At 42.3% G+C, this 26,733-nt stretch overlaps 1 protein-coding gene across 1 annotated transcript in view; it reads right to left on the reverse strand.

The window, feature by feature from the left end:
* Positions 1 to 26,733, reverse strand: part of LOC139457927 (uncharacterized) — a 92,912-nt gene that overhangs the window by 35,704 nt on the left and 30,475 nt on the right. The window lies entirely within an intron of this gene.

Below are 26,733 nucleotides of genomic sequence, written 5' to 3' on the forward strand. Positions count from 1 at the left end.
TACTATCTTTTAACGTTTTTTCGTATGACGCGGCCGGGGTTGGAACCCACGACCTCCCGGCCTTCGGGTGATATGAGAAGAAGTGGTGATGCACAACGTGTCAGCGTGATGTGGGAAGGGGAATAAAGTGAGGCAGATGTTAAACGGTTATCACGCAGAAGATCGGGTCTGGTGCAACCAAACCAAGAAGCATAATGAGGGCGAATGGGTTTTCAACACAGTCTCGTAGGTTTCTTGCTCGTCTAAGGGACGCACATCTGTACATCTAATTGCTCGGTCAGAGGCAACTTAGCCCCCCGTTGGCTCTTGTGAAATTATGAAGCCCTTAAGAAGCTGATTGAGAATGGCGCAAACATGAAGGTCTGAATGGACATCCACTTAACCTATGTTTATGATCATGAATGAAATCGATCAGACTCGATCATATACAGACCGCCGCCATGTGGCTGGAAGACAGCTGAGTGCAGCGTTATACAACACACAAACAAATGCATTACGCAGTTCACGCTTGATCAAATGTAACTTCTTTGTTGATTTACCTAGGTACAGGGGAACCAGTCATCGCCCAACAGGCGTACGTGACACAGCACAAAGGGCGCTATGCGATTAAACGTTGTTTACCCGGTGGCGTCTACCTTATGGTAGCTGAACGTCAGGTCAAAGCGACCCAGTATTACAATGTAACAGCTGATATTCGTTCCGAGAAATCTATCGAAGCATTGGCCAACTCTTATAACGAGGAATGTTTGGAATGGGGGTAACGAGAGTACAGCGATATAAAAACAGCATTTAAAAACAAATAATGTATGGAGTTGGTTGGTTGTTTTACGCCGCACTCAGCAATATTCCAGCTACATGACGGCACCTATGGAGTAAGTAAGTGAATGTGTGTGCGTTAGCTCATAAGAATGAGTGTTAAGGAGTTTTTTTTATCTGTTTGTTGTTTAACGCTGCACTCAGCAATATTCCCGCTATATGACGGCGGTCTGTACGTTATCGAGTCTGGACCAGGCAATCAAGTGGCTGACATCATGAGCATCGGTCTAAGCAATTGGGATACGGTGACATGCATCAACCAAGTCAGCGAGCCTGACCACCCGATCCCGTTAGTCGCCTCTTACGACAAGCATAGTCACCTTTTACGGCAAGCATGCGTTGCTGAAGAAAATTTATGGCGTTTGAAGAAAATGCTACTTTCTTACCACTACTCCCAAGCAGGTTACGCGTTTACGTGAGTTCTGACATTAAACTATCGGGATGTATTTGTCTCCACAGACGATTTGACATTGCTAATTATTTTTTCGCATCCAGAGGGGTTATACCTGAATACTTCCTGTGATTTTGGAACATCAATAAGCATTATTGTATATTTTATGGTGATGTTATACAGAAAAATGATAAAAATAGAACATGTGGTTATGCTGGTTTGGGCACCCCCCTCAGGAGGTGACCCCTGCTTCTCCACAATTGTAGCAGTATTACATGTAGTTTTATGCGTCCTGCGTTTGGTTTTATACCACGATGTGTTTTTATGCATCCCTCGCTAGGTTTTATACCACTGACCTCCTTTGCTGCTTGTCTCCAGCTCGTGGTATAAAACCTAATGAGGGACGCATGAAAACACATCGTGGTATAAAACCTAATGAGGGACGCATAAAAACACATCGTGGTATAAAACCTAATGACGGACGCATAAAACCACATCGTGGTATAAAACCTAACGCGGGACGCATAAAACCGCATCGTGGTATAAAACCTAATGACGGATGCATAAAACCACATCGTGGTATAAAACCTAATGACGGACGCATAAAACCACATTGTACTATAAAACCTAACGAAGGATGCATAAAACCACATCGTACTATAAAACCTAACGCGGGACGCATAAAACCACATCGTGGTATAAAAACCTTACGCGGGACGCATAAAACCACATCGTGGTATAAAACCTAACGCGTGACGCATAAAAACACATCGTGGTATAAAACCTAACGCGGGACGCATAAAACCACATCGTGGTATAAAACCTAACGCGGGACGCATAAAAACACATTGTGGTATTAAACCTAACGCGGGACGCATAAAACACATCGTACTAAAAAAACCTAAAGCGGGACGCATAAAACCACATCGTGGTATAAAACCTAACGCGGGACGCATAAAACCACATCGTGGTATAAAACCTGACGCGGGACGCATAAAACCACATCGTGGTATAAAACCTAATGACGGACGCATAAAAACACATCGTACTAAAAAAACCTAACGCGGGACGCATAAAACCACATCGTGGTATAAAACCTGATGACGGACGCATAAAACCACATCGTACTATAAAACCTAACGAAGGACGCATAAAACCACATCATGGCATAAAACCTAACAAAGGACGCATAAAACCACACCGTGGTATAAAACCTAATGATGGACGCATAAAACCACATCGTGATATAAAACCTAATGAGGGACGCATAAAACCACATCGTGGTATAAAACCTAATGACGGACGCATAAAACCACATCATGGCATAAAACCTAACGAAGGACGCATAAACCACATTTACACCTCGTGCTACTGCTATGTTACCGACATGTGACATACCTCTGCCTTTTCCATGGTTCTTTGGTTTGTTTGTTTGTATGTTGTTTAACGCCGCACTCAGCAATATTCCAGCTATATGACGGCGGTCTGTAAATACTCGAGTCTGGACATCATGACATGCATACGAGGATATGCATCAACCAAATCAGTGAGTCTGACGATCCGAACCCGTAAGTCGCCTCTCACGAGAAGTTAGTGAGTGAGTATGGTTTTACGCCGCTTTTAGCAATATTCCAGCACGGCGGGTCTTACGACAAGCATAACACAGACCAATTAATGGATTGTAGAAAAAGAGAGGAGATCGCAAAGGGTCACAGGCACGATAGTTTCTCTAAAGTGAAACCAACGCACTTGTGCCCACCAAGTTCAACCGGTCATGGCAGTGTACTGTTGATATCAAAATGAGTTTTTGAGGTACGTGATACATTTCCCAACAACGTTGATGAAATATAGCCATAGAAAAGACAGACAGCACTATCGGTGTAGTCTTCAACAACTTTAAAGCACTACTTACCTGCTCGGAGTGAAATATATATTCAGGAATACCCTTAGATGTACCCCACGAATACAACAGGTCACGTGACGTCTACGTTCGCCGTAACCCGCAAGTTCCTATTCAATGTGTTTTACTGCTGACCTAGGTTGCAAAGAGACTATTCAAGTCTTGATGTTATTTGGGTTTTGTTATGGAGGTGTACGGCAACAGTCATTGAAATCTAAATGTAATGGATTTTTTAGTAACATCTCAACACAATGGAATGCACAAGGCACACCCAATCCAGTCTTTTAAGTCAAACAGTGGCTGCTTCTGCTCCATTCGGTTTGACAAATACCTTGTTGGTGGTGTATCCTAAGGACAAGGGACATTTTATATAGCATGACATTGTAGCCCAAATCAGGCGTCTGTAATAAATCAATCTGAAGCGTTTCTTTTATGAATACTCGCAAAGAAAAAAATGGTGTCACATAGCAATACCAAGCGAACAAGTGATAGAAACTTGACGCCCTATGACACTGTGAGGTAGCAAATATGAAAAAGAATCCAGTCTCGATTATCGGACGAAACAGTTTCAAGACCATTACGCAAGTTAATGTAAACAAACTAGGGAGCACTTGTGGCCCAGTCGTCTAAGGCGCCGCGATTCGCTGTGCAGAGTTGCATCCCTTAGACACGCCAGAAACCAATGATTGTGGGTTCGAATCCCGGTTCACCCCGATTATGTATCTAGGTTTGTCAGCACCATACCCGTGCTCGTGGGTTTCACCGAAGTGGTCTGAGACCTGCATCACTTCGGGCTTTCCTCCCACATTAAGCTGGCACGCCGTGATATAACTGGAATGATGTTAAAAGCGGCGCTAAACACAACTCACTCACTTAAACAAACTAAGTCCTTTCATATTCTGAGTCTCCTGGTTTCTGAGACAATATCTCTTTCACATTTGAACATGTATACGTGAGTGAGGTAAAATTTAACGTCACATCGGCAATATTTCAGCCATATCGTGACGAGAACAATTTATACATTAATAATAAATACATTTTCCAGAATCTTGGAATATAAGTATGATTATTTCATTATATAAATCTGGGTCAGTTTGTGAACCAAGTAATTATTGAGGTGTTTCACTACTAAATGTTATGGGAAACATCTTCACGTCAATCATAGAAATACGTTTGAGAATATGGATGGAAGTAAATGATTTACTGTCCGAGTCTCAAGCAGGGTTCCGACCAAACTACTGTTGATAATATGTTTGTTTTACACTACATATAATGGTTTACAGACATAAGACAAGCATGAAAAGTAGTTTTATAAGTAATGTTGAATAGGAGCCACCATGTAACTACACCGTACCTTGTCCACCACGTCTTAGCTGTATGTACACAGTTCAACATGTTCAACACTTTAGTGTACGTGTTTGTTTGCATGTTCTGAGACCCAGTTTCAACGTGCGCAACACAAATACCATGACAGACTTCACATATCTATTGACAGTGATGTAATCCACAGAAGGACAACGGGATCATGTTACAGATTGAGAAATGGATTCAGAGATACGTGAGGTACAACCAGGTACAGAATCTTCAATTTGACTGGGTGCATCTACTTGGCTTTAAAGTAGGCAGGGCTCCTACTCCCCTATTATTGCAAAATGCAGCTTAATCGAGAATAAGGTATCAATACTCACCAAGGCTAAATAAATTAACAGCAGAGGGTGACAAAATTCACTTAAAAGAATACGTTATGGTTATGGTTATTGAAAACCGTACCGGAACAATTGGGATTCTCCAAACGTGTAGTTGTCAACGTCAGGTGGCAGCACGTTTACACGTCACTCAGTGTATTACTGGGGCAGAGGCACCGATAACCAGGGGTACATGCCGTTTGGAATATCACGGCACGATGCTACAGTGATGTGGTTTGAGTATAATTCATAACGACTTAGAGAGGTAGAGAGATTTTTCAGAGCGATAATGCTAGTCAACTCCGGGGAAATATGGTCAATGCCTCTATTCAGCAAAAGACAGATATAGGCAGAAATGACCTGCTAGTCATCCTGACTCAAGTTCCATTCGAAATCTTTGGGATGAGCTTCGAAGCCACATGATCTGAGATGAATCTCAGGACTTTTCCAAGAGCCCTGAACTTGGCACCTGGCGAGGTTGGATCGCAAACAGCGGCACTGAGTAGGTCCTACAACGCCCTCAGTGTGGCAAAAGTTTGTGTGCTCTGGACTGGGAACCTGGTGAGGTTACTGAGGAGGTCCTACAACGCCCTCAGTGTGGCAATAGTTTGTGTGCTCTGGACTGGGAACCTGGTGAGGTTACCAAGGAGGCTCTACAACGCCCTCAGTGTGGCAATAGTTTGTGTGCTCTGGACTGTGAACCTGGTGAGGTTACCAAGGAGACTCTACAACGCCCTCAGTGGGGCAATGGTTTGTGTGCTCTGGTCTGGGAACCTGGTGGGGTTACCAAGGAGGCTCTACAACGCTCTCAGTGTGGCAATAGTTTGTGTGCTCTGGTCTGGGAACCTGGTGGGGTTACCAAGGAGGCCCTACAACGCCCTAATTGTAAATTTGTATTTCTATCATTTCATTTTGAAAAAGGGTAGTGTATTTATAATAAAATGATAAAATTTGTCCTTTTCCAATGAAAGAATTCTAGCTTAAGAGTCTAGATGATGAATTACTTCTTTTGAAGTAAAGGCGTTTGTTATTTACAATCTGACATACTAGTAGCTAGCACCTTTGTGTTCATCGTGGGATTTTCTTATGTTAACAATTGGCTTATCCCTGATGTAATATAATTGTCATTCTTTTTATCACAAACGCCTTTACTTCAAAAGAAGTAATTCATAATCTGGACTCTTAAGCTAGAATTCTTTCATTGGAAAAGGACAAATTTTATCATTTTATTATAAATACACTACCCTTTTTCAAAATGAAATGATAGAAATACAAATTTACAATCACTTGGAAAGCTATTTATGTTTCGTGATGAAAAGTACAGATAACCATATCCACACTTACTCAAACATATTGACAGAGACTAACGGGATCGGATGGTCAGGTTAGCTGACTTTGTTGATGCATGTCATTGTATCCCAATCACGTAGATCGATGCTCGTGATGTCAATCACCGGATTGTCTGGTCCAGACTCCATTTTATACAGACCTCCTTTAAGTAGCTGGAAGACAGCTGAGCTTGACATTATTCAACAATCAAACAAAAGCAGAGACGCAGTTAACGCAGTTCAAGTTTAGCTTCCCTGTTGATTTACCTAGGTACAGGGGAACCAATCATCGCCCAACAGGCGTACGTGACACAACACAAAGGGCGCTATGCGATTAAACGTTATGGTAGCTGGAGGTCAGGTCGAAGCAACCCAGTATTACAATGCAACAGATCCAGGGTAGAATAGGTCTTCAGCAACCCATGCTTGCCGTAAAAGGTGACTATGCTTATCGTAAAAGGCGACTAACGGGATCGGATGGTCAGGCTAGCTGACTTGGTTGATTGGGTATATTTTTAGATGCAAGACATATGTAAAATCAAAAAAATATTTCTGAGGGATTCTTTGATGAACAACTTGAAATCATACGCGCATTCTGATTGGTTTGTCGTATTTTCGCACATAACATGCATCGTTAGGGGGACGAGTCTTCTTGCAGGTTGCGGATAGGGGTGAGTGGTGACGAGTGCAGTGATTATGACTTAAGCGTTTCTAAATGTTTCCGGTATCCCTTAAATATTATAAAAAATGGATCAACAAAAGATTGTGTCGAATAAAGTAATCCGCAGCTCCAGCTACAAAAGCGAATAATTTAAATTCAGTTTGTTATACTAATGTAGGTAATTATAGCTTTCACCTCCCAAAGTGACGTGTACTCACTTCTGTTGTAGTGTTACATAGAAACGAGTGCGGCGGTCTCGTTTTAAAACATCTCAACAATCTTTGTTTCTACTTTCCCGTGTTTATACTTTTAGCCTTTTTCGCGTATATAATTGAAACATTATTGAGCAAGACATCTGAGGGTTTTATGCCATGAAGTCTCTTGCGTTCCCCACCACATCCTTTCCCCTTGAATTTCTCTTTTTCACTGTATATACACATGCACAAAAGTTAAGCGCCACCCACCATATTTGTGAGCTGTTACTTTTGGCACTTAATGATGACTATTATATGTACGATTGTTATAAGCCGTATATGTAAACCTCATATGATGCAAAAGTTGTCCCAAAGCAAGTTTATCTTGTGTTCCAAAAGAATATGAGCAGAAACGAATTTTACCGAAGACCAGAAATTAAAGGATTTCTTTTGTCATGTAACTCATGATATCAGCAGACCATATCAGGTGTCACATAGACACCCTAGGGAGTGCAGAGTCTATTGCAAGACAGAAACGTCAGTAACGTGTGTATGATCCACGGACACTGACTACAGTTTCAACCCTACGCCTAATACTCATTACAAGTCGTTGAATGCTTCTCTGAGGCAAACGGATCCATTCTTCATGAAGTGCGGCTTCAAGTCAAGCGAGATTTTGAACTGGGGGATGACGATGTCTGATTTTCCGGCCAAGAATGTCCCAGAGATGCTCAATCGGATTTAGATCCGGACTACAGGCCGGCCAAGGAAGAATGGCAATAGCTTCTTGACGCAAATATGCCAAAACTGACCGAGGTCTGTGTGGTCTAGCATTGTTGTGCATGTAAAACAGGTCTTGTCTGAAGAGGATGGTTGTCAAAATGAGGGACTACCACTGGACGAAGAACGGCATCTTGGTATTGTTGGCCATTCAGGTTTCCACGAATTGTCACCAGCGGAAGTTTGCAGCCGAAGGAAACAACCCAATATCATGAAGGACCCCCCGCCACATGCTAAGGTCTTCTGGATGTTCCTTGGTACAAAATGAGTGTTACGTTGCCTCCAAACACGTATTCGACCATCAACAGTTCGTAGCAACATTCGACACTCGTCAGACAAATGGATCCTTCTCCAGTTGGCCAAGTTCCATCGACTACGGGCACGACACCATATCAGACGATTCCGCATGTGCCTCTTAGTCTTCTGGCGTTATAACCAGCCGCTCTGAGGCGACGCCTTACGGTCATCGTCGAGAGTCTCTGGTGAGTAATTCACTGCAGTCTTAAATCTGTTGAAGTGACAAATGGATTTCGTCTGACTATCCTGAAAAGACGTCTATCCTCTCTGTGAGAGGTCTTTCTTGGCCTACCAGACCTATGCCTGTCAATGACATCATTGGTTTGACCATGTTTGACAATCAAACGAGTGATAACACTGTGATGACGACCCATTTGTCTTGCAATGGCTCTGCATGACATGCCAGCATTTTTCATGCCTATCACTTGCCATCTTTCAGCGTTCGTTTACTTTCTCCTCACCATGGCTGATTTTCAACCTCTATTGGAAGGGGAATCTCACACAGGAGCAAAATGCAACCCCATGTCTGAAACTTGAATTTCACTATTTATAGGGTAGGGGAACTGCAGCAACACGTAAGGCACGCTTTGGGTTCATGAAACTATGGAAGCCATACATACATCATCATATTTCGTATGTCTGATTCCCACACGTGAAATCAAGAGACTATGAATATGGTGGCGCTTAACTTTAGTGTAGGTGTATATTTTCTGCATCGATAGTGTGGTTTCTGCACGTCTTCGGCATCTTCCCGAGGCAAGGGAGGAGTTCACTGACTTTAGAAGTCCAGTTCACAACCTTATAGTTTGGCTGTACTAACGTGTCTATGCTTAGTCTTGGAGACTGCCATGCAGATTTCGATCAATTGCAACATGTGTACCACCAACTTTGTGTCAACAGATATTTTCAAAATCTTTTCATGTTCATAATCAACGTGCTCAAGTGATTTAATGTACTGATTTTGTTTAGGTTCTACTGTGGCAGGAATGTGATTTCTTAAAAACGGTATTTCAGTATTACATCCGAGTTACTTTAAAATGTCATCATTAGGGACCATGGGTGGCCCAGTCGTCTAAGGCGCCTCGATTCGCTGTGCACGCCAGAAACCTATGATTGACGGTTCGAATCCCGGTTCATCCCAATTATGTTTCTAGGTTTGTCAGTACCATACCCGTGCTCGTGGGTTTCACGGAAGTGGTAAACGTCTGAGACCTGCATCACTTGGGGCTTTCCTCCCACATTAAGCTGAAACTCACTCACTCAATGTCATCAGTAAGCTCGCATTAGATATACGTAATACAATAACCATGAATGAGGTCAGAAGATCAGATGTAGTCATTCTCTGCTTGCACATCTGATGATAACTTTAAACATACCGTGTTACTAATGTGGACGTTTCTTTTAGCTTTAAATGGTTCCTTGCAGCTATAGATTATTTTTTAAAAATGTATTGATGTCAGCCATGTCACAAACCAACACATTATGAAACAATGACCATCAAGACAGGTTTAAATAATTCTGATGCAAAAGTAAGGAATAATTTCATCTACACAAGCACGTCTTTACGTTTAAAGCATGTCACCTCATAGTGCATCCCTGATTTTGTTTTCATTAAGTTATAAGAAGGAACGAAGCAATCAAGACATGATTGTTCAAGTACCAAGTGTATTCGGAATTATCCCTATATCATGGTTGAGTTCATTCCCATAAGATATAGGTTGGTGATATTAGGTGAGGGAGTGAGTTGGGTTTTACTCCGCTTTTAACAGTATTCCAGTCATATCGCGGCATGTCAGCTTAATGTGGGAGGAAAGCCCGAAGTGATGCAGGTCTCAGACGTTAACCACTTCGGTGAAACCCACGAGTACGGGTATGGTGCTGACAAACCTAGAACATAATCGGGGCCAACCGGGATTCGAACCCACAATCATTGGTTTCTGGCGTGCCCAAAGGACGCAACTCTGCATAGCGAATCGCGGCGCCTTAGACGACTGGGCCATCCGTACCCCGTTGATTTTAGGACCAAACAGTGCCACTGGGTTTCCATGTGAAGAACGATTTGGATTAAAAGCGACAACATGAAAACCTTAACGTTGTCCCCGCTTTCGCGCTTTAAAGTAACACACCAGTCGGGAGTTTACCTCTTCATTCACTAACCAAGGCTCCTACATGTCAAACATTTACTTCTTTATACCAACTGTGTGAGTGGCTGGTGCAACCAGTACAGCAGGACATGCTTACCTTGTTCGTGAACATCTGTTGTCGTCACTGATTTCCAGTGACCAAGTCATATAATTCCCACCACTATTGTACCTTTTTATCCCAGTGGAATTTGTTTTGGCAGAAAATCAAGACTGATTATTACTTGGCGTTGATATTATATATTAACTTAGGAACATAAAGGTCTTCCACATTTATGTCACCCATGTACAAAGAATAGACCCCCGTGAAGATCCTGGGTAGAATAGGTCTTCAGCAACCCACGCTTGCTGTAAAAGGCAACTATGCTGGTCGTAAAAGGCGACTATGCTTGTCGTAAAAGGCGACTAACGGAATCGGTTGGTCAGGCTCGCTGACTTGTCATGTCATCGACCCCAATTGCGCGGATCGATGCTCATGATATCATTATTGTTTGGTCCAGACTCGATTATTTACAGACCGCCGTCATATAGCTGGAAGATTGCGTTACAACAAACCAACCAACTAGTGGATAGGAATGACAAAAACATTCTTCATTTTGCCTCGTTTGGTTGGAGATAGTGGAGTATATTCTCACAAAGAATGTTGTAGACATTAACAAGAGAGGACAGACATACGGCAGTAATGACGGCGGCCTGTACGGGAAATAGAGAAGTGTGGGACGCATAAAACCACATCGTGGTATAAAACCTAACGCGGGACGCATAAAACCACATCGTGGTGTAAAACCTAATGACGGACGCATAAAACACATCGTACTAAAAAAACCTAACGCGGGACGCATAAAACCACATCGTGGTATACAACCTAATGACGGACGCATAAAACCACATCATGATATAAAACCTAATGCAGGACGCACAAAAACACATCGTGGTATAAAACCTAACACGGGACGCATAAAACCACATCGTGGTGTAAAACCTAAAGCGGGACGCATAAAACCTCATCGTGGTATAAAACCTAACGCGGGACGCATGAAACCGCATCGTGGTATAAAACCGAACGTGGGACGCATAAAACCACATCGTGGTATAAAACCTAATGACGGATGCATAAAAACACATCGTACTAAAAAAACCTAACGCGGGACGCATAAAACCACATCGTGGTATAAAACCTAATGACGGACGAATAAAAACACATCGTGGTATAAAACCTAATGACGGACGCATAAAACCAAATCGTACTATAAAACCTAACGAAGGACGCATAAAACCACATCATGGCATAAAACCTAATGACGGACGCATAAAACCACATCGTGGTATAAAACCTAATGAGGGACGCATAAAACCACATCGTGGTATAAAACCTAATGAGGGACGCATAAAACCACATCGTGGTATAAAACCTAATGACGGACGCATAAAACCACATCATGGCATAAAACCTAACGAAGGACGCATAAACCACATTTACACCTCGTGCTACTGCTATGTTACCGACATGTGACATACCTCTGCCTTTTCCATGGTTCTTTGGTTTGTTTGTTTGTATGTTGTTTAACGCCGCACTCAGCAATATTCCAGCTATATGACGGCGGTCTGTAAATACTCGAGTCTGGACATCATGACATGCATACGAGGATATGCATCAACCAAATCAGTGAGTCTGACGATCCGAACCCGTAAGTCGCCTCTCACGAGAAGTTAGTGAGTGAGTATGGTTTTACGCCGCTTTTAGCAATATTCCAGCACGGCGGGTCTTACGACAAGCATAACACAGACCAATTAATGGATTGTAGAAAAAGAGAGGAGATCGCAAAGGGTCACAGGCACGATAGTTTCTCTAAAGTGAAACCAACGCACTTGTGCCCACCAAGTTCAACCGGTCATGGCAGTGTACTGTTGATATCAAAATGAGTTTTTGAGGTACCTGATACATTTCCCAACAACGTTGATGAAATATAGCCATAGAAAAGACAGACAGCACTATCGGTGTAGTCTTCAACAACTTTAAAGCACTACTTACCTGCTCGGAGTGAAATATATATTCAGGAATACCCTTAGATGTACCCCACGAATACAACAGGTCACGTGACGTCTACGTTCGCCGTAACCCGCAAGTTCCTATTCAATGTGTTTTACTGCTGACCTAGGTTGCAAAGAGACTATTCAAGTCTTGATGTTATTTTGGGTTTTGTTATGGAGGTGTACGGCAACAGTCATTGAAATCTAAATGTAATGGATTTTTTAGTAACATCTCAACACATTGGAATGCACAAGGCACACCCAATCCAGTCTTTTAAATCAAACAGTGGCTGCTTCTGCTCCATTCGGTTTGACAAATACCTTGTTGGTGGTGTATCCTAAGGACAAGGGACATTTTATATAGCATGACATTGTAGCCCAAATCAGGCGTCTGTAATAAATCAATCTGAAGCGTTTCTTTTATGAATACTCGCAAAGAAAAAAATGGTGTCACATAGCAATACCAAGCGAACAAGTGATAGAAACTTGACGCCCTATGACACTGTGAGGTAGCAAATATGAAAAAGAATCCAGTCTCGATTATCGGACGAAACAGTTTCAAGACCATTACGCAAGTTAATGTAAACAAACTAAGGAGCACTTGTGGCCCAGTCGTCTAAGGCGCCGCGATTCGCTGTGCAGAGTTGCATCCCTTAGACACGCCAGAAACCAATGATTGTGGGTTCGAATCCCGGTTCGCCCCGATTATGTATCTAGGTTTGTCAGCACCATACCCGTGCTCGTGGGTTTCACCGAAGTGGTAAACGTCTGAAACCTGCATCACTTCGGGCTTTCCTCCCACATTAAGCTGGCACGCCGTGATATAACTGGAATGATGTTAAAAGCGGCGCTAAACACAACTCACTCACTTAAACAAACTAAGTCCTTTCATATTCTGAGTCTCCTGGTTTCTGAGACAATATCTCTTTCACATTTGAACATGTATACGTGAGTGAGGTAAAATTTAACGTCACATCGGCAATATTTCAGCCATATCGTGACGAGAACAATTTATACATTAATAATAAATACATTTTCCAGAATCTTGGAATATAAGTATGATTATTTCATTATATAAATCTGGGTCAGTTTGTGAACCAAGTAATTATTGAGGTGTTTCACTACTAAATGTTATGGGAAACATCTTCACGTCAATCATAGAAAAACGTTTGAGAATATGGATGGAAGTAAATGATTTACTGTCCGAGTCTCAAGCAGGGTTCCGACCAAACTACTGTTGATAATATGTTTGTTTAACACTACATATAATGGTTTACAGACTTGAGAAAAGCATGAAAAGTAGTTTTATAAGTAATGTTGAATAGGAGCCACCATGTAACTACACCGTACCTTGTCCACCACGTCTTAGCTGTATGTACACAGTTCAACATGTTCAACACTTTAGTGTACGTGTTTGTTTGCATGTTCTGAGACCCAGTTTCAACGTGCGCAACACAAATACCATGACAGACTTCACATATCTATTGACAGTGATGTAATCCACAGAAGGACAACGGGATCATGTTACAGATTGAGAAATGGATTCAGAGATACGTGAGGTACAACCAGGTACAGAATCTTCAATTTGACTGGGTGCATCTACTTGGCTTTAAAGTAGGCAGGGCTCCTACTCCCCTATTATTGCAAAATGCGGCTTAATCGAGAATAAGGTATCAATACTCACCAAGGCTAAATAAATTAACAGCAGAGGGTTGACAAAATTCACTTAAAAGAATACGTCAATTTAGGGTTATTGAAAACCGTACCGGAACAATTGGGATTCTCCAAACGTGTAGTTGTCAACGTCAGGTGGCAGCACGTTTACACGTCACTCAGTGTATTACTGGGGTAGAGGCACCGATAACCAGGGGTACATGCCGTTTGGAATATCACGGCACGATGCTACAGCGATGTGGTTTGAGTATAATTCATAACGACTTAGAGAGGTAGAGAGATTTTTCAGAGCGATAATGCTAGTCAACTCCGGGGAAATATGGTCAATGCCTCTATTCAGCAAAAGACAGATATAGGCAGAAATGACCTGCTTGTCATCCTGACTCAAGTTCCATTCGAAATCTCTGGGATGAGCTTCGATGCCGTGTTTTCAGAAGCCACATGATCTGAGATGAATCTCAGGACTTTTCCAAGAGCCCTGAACTTGGCACCTGGCGAGGTTGGATCGCAAACAGTGGCACTGAGGAGGTCCTGCAACGCCCTCAGTGTGGCAAAAGTTTGTGTGCTCTGGACTGGGAACCTGGTGAGGTTACTGAGGAGGTCCTACAACGCTCTCAGTGTGGCAATGGTTTGTGTGCTCTGGACTGGGAACCTGGTGGGGTTATCGAGGAGACTCTACAACGCCCTCAGTGGGGCAATTGTTTGTGTGCTCTTGACTGTGAACCTGGTGAAGTTACCGAGGAGGCACTACAACGCTCTCAGTGTGGCAATAGTTTGTGTGCTCTGGTCTGGGAACCTGGTGGGGTTACCAAGGAGGCCCTACAACGCCCTCATTGTGGCAATAGTTTGTGTGCTCTGGACTGTGAACCTGGTGAGGTTATCGAGGAGACTCTACAACGCCCTCAGTGGGGCAATTGTTTGTGTGCTCTGGTCTGGGAACCTGGTGAAGTTACTGAGGAGGCCCTACAACGCTCTCAGTAGTTTGTGTGAACATGGTGTCAACTGTTCTAATCACTGTCGCTTTCATTTGTAATAACTTTGGAAATGAATCATACGGCATTCAGCCAATATGTGTATAGTGTCTTGGGAAATGGATTTTGCGTCCAACCATATACAGTTGAGTTGAGTATATTCTCAGTATATATAGATAAGCGAGACATTGGCATACCATGCCGACAACATTAATGTCCAAACTGTCAAATACCCAATAATACCCGCACACACGTAATGAGAACTGACATGTATGGTTGGGCAGGGGGGGCACGTGCCATAAGTGATTCTGGAATCAAAAACGCGAATGTGCATTTGTCAAATTAAGAACTGGTAGATGTTGCAATCCCAGGGTACTGCGATAAAAAGATGACAATCATATTACATCAGGGATAGGCCAATTGTTAACATAAGAATATCCCAAGATGAACACAAAGGTGCTAGCTACTAGTATGTCAGATTGTAAATAACAAACGCCTTTACTTCAAAAGAAGTAATTCATGATCTGGACTCTTAAGCTAGAATTCTTTCATTGGAAAAGGACAAATTTTATCATTTTATTATAAATACACTACTCTTTTTCAAAATGAAATGATAGAAATACAAATTTACAATCACTTGGAAAGCTATTTATGTTTCGTGATGAAAAGTACAGATAACCATATCCACACTTACTCAAACATATTGACAGAGACTAACGGGATCGGGTGGTCGGGTTAGCTGACTTTGTTGATGCATGTCATTGTATCCAAATCACGTAGATCGCTGCTCGTGATGTCAATCACCGTATTGTCTGGTCCAGACTCCATTTTATACAGACCTCCTTTAAGTAGCTGGAAGACAGCTGAGCTTGACATTATTCAACAATCAAACAAAAGCAGAGACGCAGTTAACGCAGTTCAAGTTTAGCTTCCCTGTTGATTTACCTAGGTACAGGGGAACCAATGATCGCCCAACAGGCGTACGTGACACAACACAAAGGGCGCTATGCGATTAAACGTTATGGTAGCTGGAGGTCAGGTCGAAGCAACCCAGTATTACAATGCAACAGATCCAGGGTAGAATAGGTCTTCAACCCATGCATGCCGTAAAAGGTGACTATGCTTATCGTAAAAGGCGACTAACGGGATCGGATGGTCAGGCTAACTGACTTGGTTGATTGGGTATATTTTTTGATGCAAGACATATGTAAAATCAAAAAAATATTTCTGAGGGATTCTTTGATGAACAACTTGAAATCATACGCGCATTCTGATTGGTTTGTCGTATTTTCGCACATAACATGCATCGTTAGGGGGACGAGTCTTCTTGCAGGTTGCGGATAGGGGTGAGTGGTGACGAATGCAGTGATTATGACTTAAGCGTTTCTAAATGTTTCCGGTATCCCTTAAATATTATAAAAAAATGGATCAACAAAAGATTGTGTCGAATAAAGTAATCCGCAGCTCCAGCTACAAAAGCGAATAATTTAAATTCAGTTTGTTATACTAATGTAGGTAATTATAGCTTTTCACCCAAAGTGACGTGTACTCACTTCTGTTGTAGTGTTACATAGAAACGAGTGCGACGGTCTCGTTTTAAAACATCTCAACAATTTTTGTTTCTACTTTCCCGTGTTTATACTTTTAGCCTTTTCGCGTATATAATTGAAACATTATTGAGCAAGACATCTGAGGGTTTTATGCCATGAAGTCTCTTGCGTTCCCCACCACATCCTTTCCCCTTGAATTTCTCTTTTTCACTGTATATACACTTGCACAAAAGTTAAGCGCCACCCACCATATTTGTGAGCTGTTACTTTTGGCACTTAATGATGACTATTATATTTACGATTGTTATAAGCCGTATATGTAAACCTCATGTGATGCAAAAGTTGTCCCAAAGCAAGTTTATCTTGTGTTCCAAAAGAATATGAGCAGAGAGGAATTTTACCGAAGACCAGAAATTGAAGGATTTCTTTTGTCATGTAACTGTCATGATATTGCAGGACAGAAACGTCAGTAACGTGTGTATGATCCACGGGCATTGACCACAGCTTTAACCCTACGCCTAATACTCATTACAAGTCGTTGAATGCTTCTCTGAGGAAAACGGATCCATTCTTCATGAAGTGCGGCTTCAAGTCAAGCGAGATTTTGAACTGGGGGATAACGATGTCTGATTTTCCGGCCAAGAATGTCCCAGAGATGCTCAATCGGATTAAGATCCGGACTACAGGCCGGCCAAGGAAGAATGGCAATAGCTTCTTGACGCAAATATGCCAAAACTGACCGAGGTCTGTGTGGTCTAGCATTGTTGTGCATGTAAAACAGGTCTTGTCTGAAGAGGATGGTTGTCAAAATGAGGGACTACCACTGGACGAAGAACGGCATCTTGGTATTGTTGGCCATTCAGGTTTCCACGAATTGTCACCAGCGGAAGTTTGCAGCCGAAGATAACACAACCCAATATCATGACAGACCCCCCTCCACATGCTAAGGTCTTCTGGATGTTCCTTGGTACAAAATGAGTGTTACATTGCCTCCAAACACGTATTCGACCATCAACAGTTCGTAGCAACATTCGACACTCGTCAGACAAATGGATCCTTCTCCAGTTGGCCAAGTTCCATCGACTACGGGCACGACACCATATCAGACGATTCCGCATGTGCCTCTTAGTCTTCTGGCGTTATAACCAGCCGCTCTGAGGCGACGCCTTACGGTCATCGTCGAGAGTCTCTGGTGAGTAATTCACTGCAGTCTTAAATCTGTTGAAGTGACAAATGGATTTCGTCTGACTATCCTGAAAAGACGTCTATCCTCTCTGTTAGAGGTCTTTCTTGGCCTACCAGACCTATGCCTGTCAATGACATCATTGGTTTGACCATGTTTGACAATCAAACGAGTGATAACACTGTGATGACGACCCATTTGTCTTGCAATGGCTCTGCATGACATGCCAGCATTTTTCATGCCTATCACTTGCCATCTTTCAGCGTTCGTTTACTTTCTCCTCACCATGGCTGATTTTCAACCTTTATTGGAAGGGGAATCTCACACAGGAGCAAAATGCAGCCCCATGTCTGAAACTTGAATTTTATTGCAGCAACACGTAAGGCACGCTTTGGGTTCATGAAACTATGGAAGCCATACATACATCATCATATTTCGTATGTCTAATTCCCAGACGTGAAATCAAAAGACTATGAATATGGTGGCGCTTAACTTTAGTGCAGGTGTATATTTTCTTCATCGATAGTGTGGTTTCTGCACGTCTTCGGCATCTTCCCGAGGCAAGGGAGGAGTTCACTGACTTTAGAAGTCCAGTTCACAACCTTATAGTTTGGCTGTACTAACGTGTCTATGCATAGTCTTGGAGACTGCCATGCAGATTTCGATCAATTTGCAACATATGTACCACCAACTTTGTGTCAACAGATATTTTCAAATCTTTTCATGTTCATAATCAACGTGCTCAAGTGATTTAATGCACTGACTTTGTTTAGGTTCTACTGTGGCAAGAATGTGATTTCTTAAAAACGGTATTTCAGTATTACATCCGAGTTACTTTAAAATGTCATCATTAGGGGCCATGGGTGGCCCAGTCGTCTAAGGCGCCTCGATTCGCTGTGCACGCCAGAAACCTATGATTGACGGTTCGAATCCCGGTTCATCCCAATTATGTTTCTAGGTTTGTCAGTACCATACCCGTGCTCGTGGGTTTCACGGAAGTGGTAAACGTCTGAGACCTGCATCACTTGGGGCTTTCCTCCCACATTAAGCTGAAACTCACTCACTCAATGTCATCAGTAAGCTCGCATTAGATATACGTAATACAATAACCATTATGAAACAATGACCATCAAGACAGGTTTAAATAATTCTGATGCAAAAGTAAGGAATAATTTCATCTACACAAGCACGTCTTTACGTTTAAAGCATGTCACCTCATAGTACATCCCTGATTTTGTTTTCATTAAGTTATAAGAAGGAACGAAGCAATCAAGACATGATTGTTCAAGTACCAAGTGTATTCGGAATTATCCCTATATCATGGTTGAGTTCATTCCCATAAGATATAGGTTGGTGATATTAGGTGAGGGAGTGAGTTGGGTTTTACTCCGCTTTTAACAGTATTCCAGTCATATCGCGGAATGTCAGCTTAATGTGGGAGGAAAGCCCGAAGTGATGCAGGTCTCAGACGTTTACCACTTCGGTGAAACCCACGAGCACGGGTATGGTGCTGACAAACCTAGAACATAATCGGGGCCAACCGGGATTCGAACCCACAATCATTGGTTTCTGGCGTGCCCAAAGGACGCAACTCTGCATAGCGAATCGCGGCGCCTTAGACGACTGGGCCACCCGTGCCCCGTTGATTTTAGGACCAAACAGTGCCACTGGGTTTCCATGTGAAGAACGATTTGGATTAAAAGCGACAACATGAAAACCTTAACGTTGTCCCCGCTTTCGCGCTTTAAAGTAACACACCAGTCGGGAGTTTACCTCTTCATTCACTAACCAAGGCTCCTACATGTCAAACATTTACTTCTTTATACAGACTGTGTGAGTGGCTGGTGCAACCAGTAGAGCAGGACATGCTTACCTTGTTCGTGAACATATGTTGTCGTCACTGATTTCCAGTGACCGAGTCATATAATTCCCATCACTCTTGTACCTTTTTATCCCAGTGGAACTTGTTTTGGCAGAAAATCAAGACTGATTATTTCTTGGCGTTGATGTTATATATTAACTTAGGAACATAAAGGTCTTCCACATTTATGTCACCCATGTACAAAGAAGAGACCCCTTGGAGATCCTGGGTAGAATAGGTCTTCAGCAACCCACGCTTGCTGTAAAAGGCAACTATGCTGGTCGTAAAAGGCGACTAACGGAATCGGTTGGTCAGGCTCGCTGACTTGTCATGTCATCGACCCCAATTGCGCGGATCGATGCTCATGATATCATTATTGTCTGGCCCAGACTCGATTATTTACAGACCGCCGTCATATAGCTGGAAGATTGCGTTACAACAAACCAACCAACTAGTGGATAGGAATGACAAAAACATTCTTCATTTTGCCTCGTTTGGTTGGAGATAGTGGAGTATATTCTCACAAAGAATGTTGTAGACATTAACAAGAGAGGACAGACATACGGCAGTAATGACGGCGGCCTGTACGGGAAATAGAGAAGTGTTTCACTTACTTGTGAAAAAAGGAGCAAATCTATCACTTGTTGATAAAAACGGCCACGACATTATTTGGCCTATGAAAATAGAAATATAAACATTGTGAAATATGTCCTTTCCAATGTCAATGTAGATACTGCCGTCATGAAACATATAAACTGACCCGTGAAGATCCGGGGTAGAATAGGTCTTCAGCAACCCATGCTTGTCGTAAAAGGCGACTAACGGGATCGGGTGGTCAGCCTCGCTGACTTGGTTGATGCATGTCATCGATCCCAATTGCGTGGATCGATGCTCATAATGTCATTCACTGGATAGTCTGGTCCAGACTCGATTATTTACAGACCGCCGTCATATAGCTGGAATATTGCTGAGTGTGGCGTTAAACAACAAACCAACCAACCATAGATCCAAGCATACAATTTTCACTGCTATTTTGCAGTTTAGATCCCCTGGAATATATTTCTGCGGACAATCGAGACACGTATTCTCTGACGTTGTCGTTTTATATCAAATTACACCAAACGTCGCATGTCAGATTTATATGTGTCCGCTAGAGCTAAGGTTTAATTAACGGCATAAATATCTCTTCTTGTTCTTCTTGTTTTTGTTCACGTTCAGGTTGGTTTGTTGTTTAACGCCGCACTAAGCAATATTCCACCTACATGATAGCGGTCTCAAAATAATCGAGTCGGGGCAAGATAATCCAGTGATTGGCATCATTAGCATTGATCCACGCAATTGGGATACGATGACATGCATCAACCAAGTCAGCGAGCCTGACCACCCGATCCCGTTAGCCGCCTCTTACGGCAAGCATGGGTTGCTGAAGACCTATTCTACCCCGGATTTTCACGGGTCGACAGATATCTTAATGGAATGGGCAAACTAAGTGAAGAGCAAGCTTATTATAAAGCTTGGACTTTGTTCGAGACAGAATAATAATGTGCATAGTTATAATACTCCAAATCCACACCCTGAAGCATGCTCAAAAGGCTACATTATTTCCCCAGTGTATCCCGTACACTCGATTTTCATTCTCAGCTCCCCGGGGAGTATACAACCTAGGTAACAATGACATTATCAGGTGTTTTCAGCCAACGCTTCAAGACACACAATTTATTTCTCTGCAAGGTGGCGCCAAATCAGTTTTCGAGACCTACAACTGTTTACTTTTTAGAATATCCAGCATTATTGTTTTACACAGATTATGTTTTCCAGCATTTTCGGGAACAATCCGGATCCGATTTGTACTGAATTCGAAGTACGTTCAGATAGTCGGGTGGGGCCCTAGGATTCAGGGGGCCCAGTCGTCAAAGGCGCCGCAATTCCCTGTGCAGAGTTGCGCCCCTTGGGCACGCCAGCAACCTATGGTTGTGGGTTCGAATTCCGTGTTGCCCTGATTATGTTTCTTGGTTTGTCAGCACCATACCCGTGCTCCTGAGTTTCACCAAAGTGGTAAACGTCTAAGACATGCATCATTTCGGGCTTTCCTCCAATATTTAGCTGAGACGCCGTGATATAACAGGCATCTGTTAAACCGGCGTTAAACCCAACTCACTCACTCTTCGCATCAGTTCACCACTGTATCTAGCAGATATGGCTATTCTTGTATTACCTATTTCGTAATGTCAATGGCATAAATCGTTTGGAAAAATTACTTTGAACATAGTTCTCTTTGACCGAGGCCTCATATATACACTCTTCAAAAATGAAACGCACACGTAGATTTATAGTAATTTTATTGTACCCAATAAAGACGATATATTTAATTTAATATCATAGATACAAATATGAAATTTTGGAGCTCGATAGTCTCATGTTGTCGTTGTACAAAGGCATTGAAAACTGTTCTTTGTCGTGTCACATAAGGCCGAAAGGTTACGCTGAACTCAGTATCTCGTGTGACCGCCCCGGGCTGCAATCACGGCTCTGCATCTCCTCGGCACTGACTGGATAAGTGCACGAATTCTGTCCTGTGGAATTCTGTGCCATTCTGCTTGCAACGCGTTGGCCATTTGTGGGCGTGTCTGCGGCGTGTTCTGACGTTGACGTACACGTCGATCGAGTTCATCCCATAGGTGTTCGATTGGGTTTAGATCTCGACGGCCAGACGTTGATGTTGGCATTATGAAAGTAGTCTACCGTGACACGAGCTGTGTGCGGTTGAGCGTTGTCCTGTTGAAACAGCTCCCTCTGGCGGCCAATGATTGGTAGAAGGTGAGGTTGAAGAATTTGATTCACGTAGCGATTTGCTGTCAAATCTCCCTGAACCACAACCAAGTCAGATCTCGTTGTGTAGGATATGGCCCCCACACCATGACACTACCGCCACCGAAATTGTCTAATTCAAGTACACGATGTGGGGCAAAACGCTCATTTCGACGACAATAAACACGTTGTCTTCCATCTCGCCGGTGAAGATGCAATCGTGATTCATCGCTAAACCACACTCGTCTCCAGTTTCTCAAATTCCAAGGCTGTAAGATTTGGCACAAACGCAAACGTCGCTGTCGATGGATCTGTTGCAAAACAGGCACGATAACTGGTCTTCTGGGTCGGATTCCAGCCTCGCGAAGATGGTCCGATATCCTTCTCAAACCAGGGATTCGTCCTGCAGTCTGCGTAGCTGTAGAATTGCGATGATGTAGGTGGAACAGTCGAATGTAGCGATCCTGTGTAGGGGGGGTAATTCTTGGTCAGCTGGTTCTCGGACGGTCTGCAGTGGAATTGAACTGTGTGTATCGGTCACAAAGGCGGTAAATGGTGCTGTGGTGGACCTTGAAGTGGCGTGCAACAGAAGACTGCGATTCCCCTCTTTGGATACGTCCTATGGCGATGTTCCGATCGGCAGCGCTGAGTCTCGGCATTTTCGGACTTGAAAAATGTTGACATTTGAATGACAAATTATTGTCAATTAAGTATCGGTACTCCATTCAATGATCTGGCGGCTTGTGGGTTACAGTCTTATCATGTATCGGTACTCCATTCAGTGATCTGGCGGTATAAGGGTTACAGTCTAATTATGTATTGGTACTCCATTCAGTGATCTGGTGGTGTATGGATTTCAGTGAAATTATGTATCGCTCCTTTTTTCAGTGATCTGGCGATATATGGGTTACAGTCTTATCATGTATCGGTACTCCATTCAGTGATCTGGCGGTATATGGGTTACAGTCTAATTATGTATTGGTACTCCATTCAGTGATCTGGTGGTATATGGGTTACAATGAAAACATGTATCGGTGCTCCATTCAGTGATATAGCGGTATACGAGTTACAGTGATAATATGTATCGGTACTCCATTCAGTGATCTGGTGGTATATGGGTTACAATGAAAACATGTATCGGTGCTCCATTCAGTGATATAGCGGTATACGAGTTACAGTGATAATATGTATCGGTACTCCATTCAGTGATCTGGCGGTATATGGGTTTCAGTGAAATTATTTATCGGTACTCCATTCAGTGATGTAGCGGTATATGGGTTACAGTGAAATTATGTATCGGTACTCCATTCAATGATCTGGCGGTATATTGATTTCAGTGAAATTATTTATCGGTACTCCATTCAATGATCTGGCGGTATATGGATTTCAGTGAAATTATGTATCGGTACTCCATTCAATGATCTGGCGGTATATTGATTTCAGTGAAATTATTTATCGGTACTCCATTCAATGATCTGGCGGTATATGGATTTCAGTGAAATTATGTATCGGTACTCCATTCAATGATCTGGCGGTATACGAGTTACAGTGAAATTATGTATCGGTACTCCATTCAATGATCTGGCGGTATACGAGTTACAGTGAAAATATGTATCGGTACTCCATTCAGTGATATAGCGGTATACGGGTTACAGTGAAAATATGTATCGGTACTCCATTCAGTGATATAGCGGTATACGGGTTACAGTGAAATTATGTAATGCCGCTTCTTCATTCAGCAGGATCTGGCGGTACACAGGTTACAGTGAAAAAATATATAACACATCTACTCCATGCAGTAGATTCTGTTGGTCCACAGGTTACAGAGAAATTATGTTAGTTTGTTGGTTGTTTAACATGATCATGATGTTCATATTCCAACTGGTTACACATCGTGATTCGACCTCTGCTAAAACTACTTGGACTGGCGTCGTTGCAATATATATATCCTCCTCAAACCAGGGATGCGTCCTGCAGTCTCCGTAGCTGTGACATTGCGATAACGTAAGTGAAGCGATCCTCTTGTCAGCCGGTTCTCGGACGGCCTGCAGTGGAATTGAACGGTGTGTATCGATCACAAAGGCGGTAATTGGTGCAGTGGTGGACGTTGAAGTGGCATCATCAGAAAACTGCGATTCCCCTCTTAGGATACGTCCTATGGCGATGTTCCGATCGGCAGCGCTGAATCCGGGGATTTAGGCACTTGAAACATTTTGACAATTGAATGACAAATTATTGGCTAATGTTTGCCGTTTTTTATAGCAACTAAAACGAGTTACGAATGACATAATTTGCACGTGCATTTTACATTACTGTTTTCCTCCATGACATTTTTTAACAAGTGTGAAAACAATGCCGTTTAAGACATTGCAATTTGACAATGGCTGCGTTTTGACGCACCGTTTGTCGACTATCAGGCCACCAACATTTTCCAATAATATGTATCCAATATATATACCGGATTTCTGGTGTAGTCAGGTTCAATGAACTTCATACTACCTGTGCGGTTTTTTTATTTGAAGAGTGTAATACCGTCTCTGTATTTAAATCTCGTAAATCTGTGTATGAGAACAGACAGGTTGCCCTTACTGCTTACTTACTTACTTACTTACTTCGGAGATTTAACGTGCGCTTTCCGACTGATGCGTATTTCGCACACGGGCCCGGCCAGGCCATTTAAGGTGTTTCCGAAAGGGGCGAGGGTGGTCTGTGCAACCCAAGAGGGGGCTTTAGGGGTTGCTTATATAGAATTTGGGAATTTTGAGATTTGGAATAGATGCCGATGGGGTTGGGGAGGAGAACTAAGGGAGCTGGGTATGGTGGATGATTGTTTGTTTTTGTGATTTTGATTTGGTAGGTTATTATGGTTTTAGATGCGTTTTATTAGTTCCGTTTTTTATCAAGAATACGCCTAAGGCCTTGAAGTTTTCTAGTTTATTTTGTGGGTTTAGTATTGCTTCTAGAGTGAGAGCCTTGTTTAGATTGAGGGTGGTTTGTAATGCGGTTCGATGTGTTAGGTAGTGTGTGCAGTGGATGAGTGCGTGTTCTGGGGTTTCTGGTTGTTTGCAGTGTGGGCAGTTACCTGTAGTGTTTTTTTTAAAATTTTTTAGGTGGTTATTTAGGTTGGTGTGTCCTGTTTGGAGTTTAGTGATTACTCTGTCGATTTGTTTTGATGGATGGAGAATTTTTGGTTTGGTTAGTGGTTTGCTGAGCACTCTTTTGATTTGGCTATTTGAGTTTAGATATAGGTTATGCCATTTTTTTGTGATTTTTTGTTTGTTTACACTTTTAATTTCTGATTTTGAGATGGGTAAGTTTAAGCTTATTTCTGGGATTTTGAGGGATAGTTTAGCTGCTTTATCGGCGTTTTCATTACCGTATATTCCTACGTGGGCGGGTATCCACAAGAAGGTTATTTGTTTGCCTGCTCTTGTTAGGTCGTTGGAGCTTTTAAGTATTTGATTTATTAATTTAGGTCGGTTTTTGGTATTTTTGTTTTGGAGGGCTTGTAGTCCACTTAGGGAGTCAGTAAGTATTAGGATTTTTTGGTTGTTTTTGGATTCTTGATTGTGGAGGACTGAGGCCATGCCCATTAGTTCGGCCGTTCGGTTTTTTTTTTGAAGAGTGTAATACCGTCTCTGTATTTAAATCTCGTAAATCTGTGTATGAGAACAGACAGGTTGCCCTTACTGCTGCTGGTGTGTTTGTATTTACTTGTGAGACTGATCACTTCTTACGTTAATCCTCAATACTTGTTATGGGGTTTGTTTGTATTTACTTGTGAGACTGATCACTACTTACGTTAATCCTCAATACTTGTTATGGGGTTTGTTTGTATTTACCTGTGAGACTGATCACTTCTTACGTTAATCCTCAATACTTGTTATGGGGTTTGTTTGTATTTACCTGTGAGACTGATCACTTCTTACGTTAATCCTCAATACTTGTTATGGGGTTTGTTTGTATTTACCTGTGAGACTGATCACTTCTTACGTTAATCCTCAATACTTGTTATGGGGTTTGTTTGTATTTACCTGTTAGACTGATCACTACTTACGTTAATCCTCAATACTTGTTATGGGGTTTGTTTGTATTAACCTGTTAGACTGATCACTACTTACGTTAATCCTCAATACTTGTTATTGGGTTTGTTTCTGGGTATTTTCAATTGTATGATCTGAGTGGTTTTATTGCTTGTTTAAATTTGTTTGTTTGTTTGTTGTTTAACGCCACAATATTTAGTTTTATGACGTGTATACATTATGTTTTGTGTCAGCAATAAAACGGACTAATTCCACCAATACCGTGTTCCCCATTATTTGCAACTGGTATGTCTGACAACAGGCATGTCTAGCTACTGCCATGTCTGACAACTGGTATGTCTGACCCCTGGCATATCTGACAACTGGTATGTCTGACTACTGGTATGTCTGACAACAGGCATATCTGACAACTGGTATGT

Source organism: Haliotis cracherodii, unplaced genomic scaffold, assembly GCF_022045235.1.
Source record: "Haliotis cracherodii isolate W230 unplaced genomic scaffold, xgHalCrac1.p SCAF_12, whole genome shotgun sequence".
Taxonomy (NCBI): domain Eukaryota; kingdom Metazoa; phylum Mollusca; class Gastropoda; order Lepetellida; family Haliotidae; genus Haliotis; species Haliotis cracherodii.